Raw genomic sequence first — 9,016 nt, forward strand, 5'->3', positions numbered from 1 at the left:
CTGCCTCTGCCTCCTAAGTGCTGGGATTAAAGGTGTGTGCCACCACGCCCGGCATGCTGAGTATATTTTTAAGAGGTCGATATTCTGTTCATGATCTTCAAAGACAGAACTTTCAAGATAAGGATTACTTGATGACTTTTTATGTTATATATTTAGTTGCTTTTGTTCACTTTCAATATACATTGGCTTATGTATGCTTGTTTGCAATTCAAAATATATCTTAATTTTTCCTATTATTTTAAGGATTTTTGGAGTTAATTTTTTGACCTAATAAAGGATGGCCTTTTGCATAACAGGATTTAAAAGCACAAAGCAATTCTTAAACATTTGGCATTATCTTTACTCTTGCATAAACAACACTGGTCTTCAGGAAGACATGAAATGTACAGTTACTTCACTTGATCTTAGACAAGTCACAAAATCATGAAGCATACTGTTACCTCTGTTGTAGCTTTGAGGACCAGTGTTGTAAAAGTGAAAATGAGGATAAAGACAACAGTGATGATGGTAAGCAAGAGGAGAATGGTGGCTGGACAACATCAAACATCACCTAAGGCTCTTCAGACCACATTGTTGGACGAGTATCAAGAAAAGCCACAAATCTAAAGCAAAATCTTGGGCAGCTGTTTTTCCCGAGTCATTTGTTTGTTATCCCAACTCAAAATCAGTAAGAATATTATATATAATAATCTGTAGACTTCAAAATAATTCACAAAGTGTGCTTGTGCTGGACAGCTCTAGTTGTCAACTTGACACACCTGGGTAGATGGAGGCTCGATTGTGGAATTTCCTCCATTGGTCTGGCCTGTGGCCATGCCTGTGGGGTATTTTTTTGATTTTTGAGTGATGTGGGAGAGTCCAGCCCACTGTGGGTGGCGCCAACCCTGGGTATGTCGTTCTGTATTGTATAAGAAAGCAGGCTGAGCAGAGGCTAGAGGAGCAAGTTAGTAAGCAGCGTTCCTCCATGGCCTGTGGTCCAGCTCTTACCTCCAGGTTCCTGCCCTGAGTTCCTACCTTGGGATCATGAGGAACTGTGACCAGAGAGATGTAAGTCAAATAAGCCCTTTCCTCCCCCAAATTCATATTGGTCAGAGTATTTTGTCACAGAAATGGAGAAACAAACTAAAAAACAAGGGTACATCATTGTTTTTTTCATCACCATTGTCAGTATTATAATGATTATGTTTATTGGAACAATGAATGCTCACATCACCATTTGTCACATTTCCATGTTAATCTGTCTGCTGAACACTATGTGTGATGAAGAGCATCTTGCCCAAGGCCAAGACAGGAAGTAAGGGAAATCAAGAGCAAGGACAGAATTGAAATTGAATTTATGATTCTCTGTCTGGGCTGCAAGGGATTTTTAGCTCTATTATTACATGATTCTGAAATTGCTTTGATGTTGTCATTATCCTGTTGGAAACAGTCTAGGAGTAAATGCTTATCTAAAATTGGTATCATTTGGCAAAATCAAGTTTTGACTGTAGAAGGCTCTTCCTCCTGTTGTGTATGATTTCTGTACATTTCACCCAGCTCAAAGAGAAAAGAGCAAGAATCAGTTGTATTGCTATAAAAGCTCCTTAATAGGCTGCAACATTTTTGGTGGCTCATTTTGTATTTTTCAGACTTCTCTAAGTGAAATTCAGAGCATTCCAGAATGAACTTTCTCTGTCAATAGCTGCCAGGATTATAAATCTCAACTGAGAAAATTGTCCACACGCTTTGTCCCATAGCCAGAATATCTGCACTCCCCAGAAGACTTAGAAGATACAGCACATCCCCAGATGGTGTACATCCATAAGTGACAATTTTGTAATTCATTATGTTATATAAAATCCTACTTGATACAGTATACAGCATCAGTCTTATGTGAATAAATTTAAAATAATACTTTAAATAAATTTCAGGTTTCCAATTATAAAAGTCACATTCAAGTATTCAATAGCCATCAACAGATACAAAACATGCTTTTATTACCAAGAATGCCATCATAAAATACTGACGTGGATGACCACTTTCCAAAATATGGTCCAAGAACAGGACCAACCAGCAGTAAAAGCAGCAGTAATAATCTGTGACAGCTTGTTAGGAAGTTAAGTCTCAAGCTTCACTGTACAGCTACTGTGTTAAAATCACAAACCAATTTAACCTTCAGCTTGTGTGCTTAAAATTTGAGAACTACAGATGGTTAAGTCAGATAATTCGGTATATTTTGGAATAGAAAAAATCAGTTTTGGTCTGAAGTAATTCTATATACTTCATGGTCTTGGTAGATCAGTGGAATGTAAATAAAAATCCTACTAAGATTTTTTTTTCTCATTTTTGAGAGAGGGTCTCTCTGTAGCCCCAGTTGTCCTGGAACTTGCTATGTAGACCTGGCTGGCCTCGAACGCCTGCCTCTGCCTCCCAAGTGCTAGGATTAAAGGTGTCCTCCACCATGCTCAGCTTTCTACTAAGATTTTTATTAAATAAAATTACTGTAATAAGCTCACAAATAAAAACATCACACAGATACATTAAGGTTTTCACTCAAACAAATACTTGCCTAGTCCCAAACTCTATAAAATACTTTGACTTTATTTCTCAACTAAAATTTTGCTATTCAGAAGGAATTCACTCCAATACCCACAGGGAGAATTGACATAATTTGTGTTATATATTTAAGCATGCATTGAATCTTGCTAGTTTGTAACTAAGTTTTATTATTGCAATCTGCATTTTTACATAAAACACAGAAAATCTAAAATTCAAGTAGTTCGTTTATTGTCCTTTTGTGGGTATGTATGTACGCAGATTTCATTTTTAATATTGTTTTTCTTTTCTTGACATTTTATTTCATTTGGTTTCAGTTTTATTATTCAAGACAATAATAATCCTCCCTATTCACATAGTGTTTTACAATTCATTGTAATCACATCCTATGAAAAGATTCTGCCATCCATTCAGGTTTCTGAAGATATACAGTGAAATTTCCTGTACACCTCTGCTTTTGATGAATTGTGGTCAATCTGTTCAAGTTCCAAAGCTTTATTAGTATTTTTTTGAACATCAGTCATGGAGTTATTTTTATACGTTTATCAACAAGTAAACAAATAATTGGCAATGGACATTTGATAGACACTTTGGTGATTAATTCATAGAGATTCAGGAGTCTGTGAGTGACAGGGTGGTCAGGGGTAGGCTATGGTGAGGTTTGTATACAGAGCTGAATGAAGACAGAAGCTGAGCCATACAATGTCAGGTGGGCATTCAAGCGGAGAATGACAAGTGCAAAGATCTGGTGACCTGAAGGTGCTTGGAAAGTAGGAGGAACACAGAGAAGACCAAGAAAGCAGGCTTCAAGGGTAGCTAGTTGCCAGACCATACCAGCTTCATGAGAAGCTCTATTTTTAAGCTGGTCCTGGCAACTTCACATGTACGGTCAGTGGAACATTTATTTAAGTAATTGTATGATATGCTCTGTATTATCTTGCCATTAGTTAGGCTAGACTTAATTATCTAGAACTTCAAGTTGATTTATTAAAATTAACTATTCAGGATTGAATGGCTTAATGTAACAAAATTAATTGCTTCACCTGACCAATCAACAGTGATTAACTATAGCTAGTCCTTGAAAGCTGTGAGGATTATGAATAATGTTTATCAGTATATTTTGTGTAGCTTAAAGTTATTTTTAAATTAAATGCATATGACATTTGTTTTTTATTTTATTATTTTTATTTTATGTGTATGAGTGTATTGCGTGCATGTATGTGAGTGCACCCATGTTGTGTAATGTCTGCCGAGGACAGAAGAGGGCATCAGATCCCCTGGAACTGGAGTTATGCATGGTTGCTATAAACCTTGTGGGTGCTGAAAATCAAACCTGGTCCTCTGTAAGAGCAGCCAGAGCTCTTAACCACTGGGCCACCTTTCCAGTCCCACATACGACATTTGCAATGGAATAGTAAATTATTTGTAGGGAATGAAATTCCTATTTTCCATTTTTCTAAGTTTTGCATTTTTAAGTCAATGCATGTTTATTCTAGAAAATGGAAAAGGAATTAACAGAATATTGCTGCTATTTTTCTTTATAATTTTCATGCTCAAATGCCTTGCTGTGGAAATTCCCATGATAATACCTACCTTAGAGAAATCCTTTAGAAACTTTTTTTTCCAATCAAAGATGCCACTTGGAAGCTCTCCTCTGTACTGTATACACTGTGCCCTGTCTCTCAGCTCTTAACTTCCTACCCATTGAATAACTTTTTCCACTGAAGCAAAAACTTCTGGTTGTTGAACTCATTGAATCTTCTAAAACAAATTAGGAGGATACACACATATTCATTTAAGTTCCTCTGGCTTAACAAGAGCCTTGCATACTTAAAGAAAGATTATTCACCCTAATGAAGGCACATTTTTAGACATATCAGGGTAACCGAGTGTGCTTAAGAAATTTCCCCAAATACAAAAAATTGTATCAAATAAGGCTCCCTATTTGTCAAGCTCAGGAATCCCTCCTCCTTCTCTAGTTAACTATCAAAAGATCCATCCAAAACGACCCCATTCCTTGTCTCCCACAGGAGATGAAATTTTGGATGGCTGTGTTTGGGGGCTCTTTAGGTTAGTTGGAGCTGTGGGCTGAAGGCAAAGGGCAGAACAGAGATCTTGTGACATTTTGGCTTTCGCCAAAAACCTGAAATATTTTCAATGCCTCGGTCAGTCAGTTGTCCTAAGGCCTATTTTCTCCTACACAGCATTAACAATGGCTTCATTATGAGAAACTTTTGAATTAATTAAGATTCCATTGCTTGAGTATGCTTCCACAGGATGTAAGATGTAAGTGAAATGACTGTAAACAAGAGTCAAGCAACTCTTCAACATGCCACCTTTTCCTTCTACACCAAGGCTCCAGAGAATGAAACAGGTAGGTTTACAAAGGGCTCACCAAGTGATTTTAGAACAGATATCCACTCCTTCCTAAACCACAGAATGAAGTCTTGGGAAGCCTTTTCTGACATGTTTCAGCTTTGAAAGCTTTCACCTTTAAAAACGTTTGCTCTAAGTGTGGAGGTGCAGATTTGTGGAAGAGGGGATGGGGAATGGATTTGGTACAAAATTTCCTCCACAAGTGACACAGGAAAGAAGACTCTGAATTTTATAAACAATTCCATGTTAATAGTTATCCTTCTAAAATCGTGTTAAAGTATATAAAAAGGGGGTGTCCAAAACACAAGTTACAAAAGAAAATATAAAACTTTTAAACTTTTCATATACTAAATGGACACTGGATGCTAATAGAACTCTGTGCTTTGAAAAGCTGCAGGATAATTTTGTGAATTTGTATGCATTGCTAGTAAGGTAGTTTTCACTAGCATATTTTAGAGCTTTAACTGACTGCCAACAATTAAAGGAGGAGAATTCAAATTCTTAATCTCTTCCATTAGCCTTAGCATGCTCCCATACATGAACCCCAAGCAGAAAAGTTTTAGAAACTCCTTTAAGATGTATGTGGTTATTTGTGGATGTTCTCTTTTAGAAGTCAGAGTATAAGAACAATGACAAAATTTACCTGTCAACATTTAGTGATATTTCCATCAAGTCATTAGATCAAGATCCATCCAACCTCTATATAAATCAGAACTAACGTAATATCTGCACAAACTATGGAGGGGCAAAATTTCTTTCTTAAAGATTCTTCTATCTTGTTTCTATGCAGAAGAGTTGATAAATATAAAAATGGCCCCTAATTTCCCAGATTGTTACATAGAAACAGGATTATACTTCTCATGGGTTTTTTTTGTTTTCTCTTAAGACATTTGAAGAAAAACAATAATAGTGCAATTATTTGTTTTATTTAAAGAAATAAAGTTTAAGTAGTACTCTAGGATTTAAATTACTTTAGCTCAGTCTTATCTATAATACATTTTAAAGCAAAACTCATTTGCTGCACTAACCTTCAAAGCATACCTTGCTTTTTTTCTCATTCTAGTAATAGTACCACTTGAAAAGTCTTTGAGGCACTGGATGACAACAGGCTCTTTTATTTAATTCTCACTCTGAAGTATTTTCAAATAATACTTTTTGAAGAAGTTTCCTTTAAAAATACAAAATAATTAAATGACAGGGGATGGTCATAGAATTTGCTCAGTTGTCTCATGGAGATAGTTTGTTGCACTGCCCACTTTGACCAGAAACAGAACATTCAGTAATATTTGATAAATAAGATTGGAGAAAATAAGATTGGATAAATAAAATTAAAAACACTGTGCTTAAAGACAAATTCTGGAATGCTTTTTTTCACCACCCAGTTTCCACAGACAATAAAAAGCAATATGTGCTTTCTTTATCATAAGCAAAACTGAGATCATAGTAAATGAAAGAAAAGCTCAGTCAATGTGGAAAATCACACTGAATCCAAAGGGACTGCAGAGTGCAATCAAAGGCTATACATTCAAGTATTCTGTTTTCCACAAACAAAAATGTCACAACCCTGAAAAATATTACGTCAAAGTAGTATTGCATTTCCGTAATTTCACAGGTGCATGATTGAATCTGTTAGCGTGAAATCTCTATGTCTATGGAAGACAATGGTAGATGGATAAAACACAATTTTTGTCTGCTGTTTTTCTTTTTGGTTTTGCATAAGCTAAAACACGCACATGGGAAGTACTAAAAACAGATGACTATAATCACAGAAGAGAGGAGAGGAAGAAGAAATGGAAGATGGAAAAATAAAAGAAAGATAAAGGAATGACAATAAACATAAAAGCAGTCCAGTCAAAGCTATAGGAGATTAAAAACATCAATCCATCATCAAGGAACTCTCTAGTAGAGAGGACAGCACCAAAGATGGGGGACTTTTGAGGTCTGTGGGTAGTGTATGAGAAACAACATAGGACATTACATCATGAATTCTAAAAGCTTCTCAGTTTTCCTTCTGGTAGTTGTTCAATTGTGAATTCTGGGCTTTTTTTGATTGGGCTGGACCTGACTACGGAATCTGCTAGCTGGCCATTCTTGGGTTACCAATCTGCAGCTCACTTTCCTCCTGTGCCCTAGTTTCTTTATTACTATCAAATGAGTATAGAAATAGTACAGGATTTATTAGGCTGTTTTGACAAGTACAACCCTTAAACCCTGGTAAGGGGGCCTCTGATCTGTGCCCTGCTTGGTAGAGAACATGCATACTATACACAAAAAAAAAGATTAAATGGAACCTATTAAGATACATCTAAGTAAATCAGCAACAGCACAGTATCCTTGCTTTACCATATACTGCTGCTCCAGTGGCAACATCCAGGATTTAGGGAAACTCTTCCTAAAATCTAGTGTACTATGTCCGCCAAAGAAAAGGCAATTACATTCAATTCCAGGCATGGAGAGTGAGTCCATTGCTTATTTCTCCAAAGAATGTTACCCCAAAGTGTTGGGGGAAGTTGTCTTAAGAGTTCCTATAAAGTTTTTCTCTCAATGGAATGATATTACTCCTCAAACTTCTCCTACTTAAAATTTTTTTTCCCCAAAACAATGTGATTTGTATAGCCTAAATCATGGTTTTCGATATTTTAGCAAAATTTAACATTTTCCCCAAATAAAATTACCTTTGGTTTAAGAAATCAGTTACTACACATATAATGATTTGGGTTCTGTAACAACAGAGCAGTTTTTATTAGTAAATGACCAATCTAGAACAGTGTAAGCCAGGAAGAACCACATCAGAAAACTTCTCACTACTTTTGATCTTTTTGGACCTTTCATTAGTCTTTTTTTTTTTTTTTTTTTTTTTTTTTTTTTTTTTTATAAAACTACATTGAGTATAACAAATGATGTTTTCTCTGCCATTAACATAAATATTATAGAAGGGAAAGGGTGAATAAATCTACAAAAGGCATTATATACTCTATGTGTTTGAGTAATGATTCCTCATAATATAAGACACTTTGATACAAAGTGTCACAAAAAAGTTCTTGCACTCAACCTGAGACATACAAAATCTCATTTTCACATTCACATGTACCTTCGAATGTTGTTTAAACTTTGAACTCTATTCTAAGTCAAACATTAAAGGGAAATGAAAGAAATTATCCATTTCTCTTTACTCAAGTGTCACCCTTTTCTACTGACAATGCACTTGTTGCAATTTAAAGAAGTCATGGAAGGAATGAAAACTTCAATTAGTGAATCAAGAATATACTTTTCAGAAATCCAGCTTATAATCCCCTGGAGGGAACACAGATTTTTCTATTATTTCAGTCTACAAAAAAGAAGAAAATGATTTTGAAAATCACAGAAAATAGGAATGATACTCTGTGATCTTTCTTCCTCCACAGAGCCAGCACTTGTTCATTCATCTCCTCATTGTTTAAAATATGGTTATACCAACCAACATGACTAACATAGCATAAAATGATTTACTGAAGTGATAGAAAAACGATTAAAAGAGTGGTTTCTCCTCACTGCCTTTAAAATTTTTATTAAACTTCTATCTATCATAGATAGATATGAAATGTAAATTATGTGACTGAATTATGTAAAAAGCAGTCTCCCTCACTGATGAGGCATGCTAAAGACTCTACTAGCACAGTTAAATCAGAAGCCATGTTGGGAAGGGGCATACAGCAAGGAACTGTAGGTAGTCTCTGTCTGATAATCAGCAAGAAAGCAGAATTTCAGTTCTATAACTGCAAAGAAGTGGGTTATACAAACAACCTAAGAAAATCTAGAAGCAAAGCCTTCACCAGTCCCTAGATATTGCCTGACCTAAGTCTGAAATCTTGCAAGATCCTAAGCATAGGATGCTGCCAAACCATGTTCCAACTCTTAACCCATATAAACTATGAGATAAGTGCATACTATTTTAATTTAGTTACTCTGTGATATTTTATTAAACAGCAATAGACAAATATGTTATAGGAATTCACCATGTAGTGGTGATGCCTTTTAAGGTTAATAATTTCAATTATTGTTATTTAGTGAAGAGCAATCTTAACAATACTTTCTGAATTGAATACATTTAGAATATTATTAAATA

Source organism: Nannospalax galili, unplaced genomic scaffold (genome assembly GCF_000622305.1).
Source record: "Nannospalax galili isolate Female #2095 unplaced genomic scaffold, S.galili_v1.0 scaffold235, whole genome shotgun sequence".
Classification (NCBI taxonomy): Eukaryota; Metazoa; Chordata; class Mammalia; order Rodentia; family Spalacidae; genus Nannospalax; species Nannospalax galili.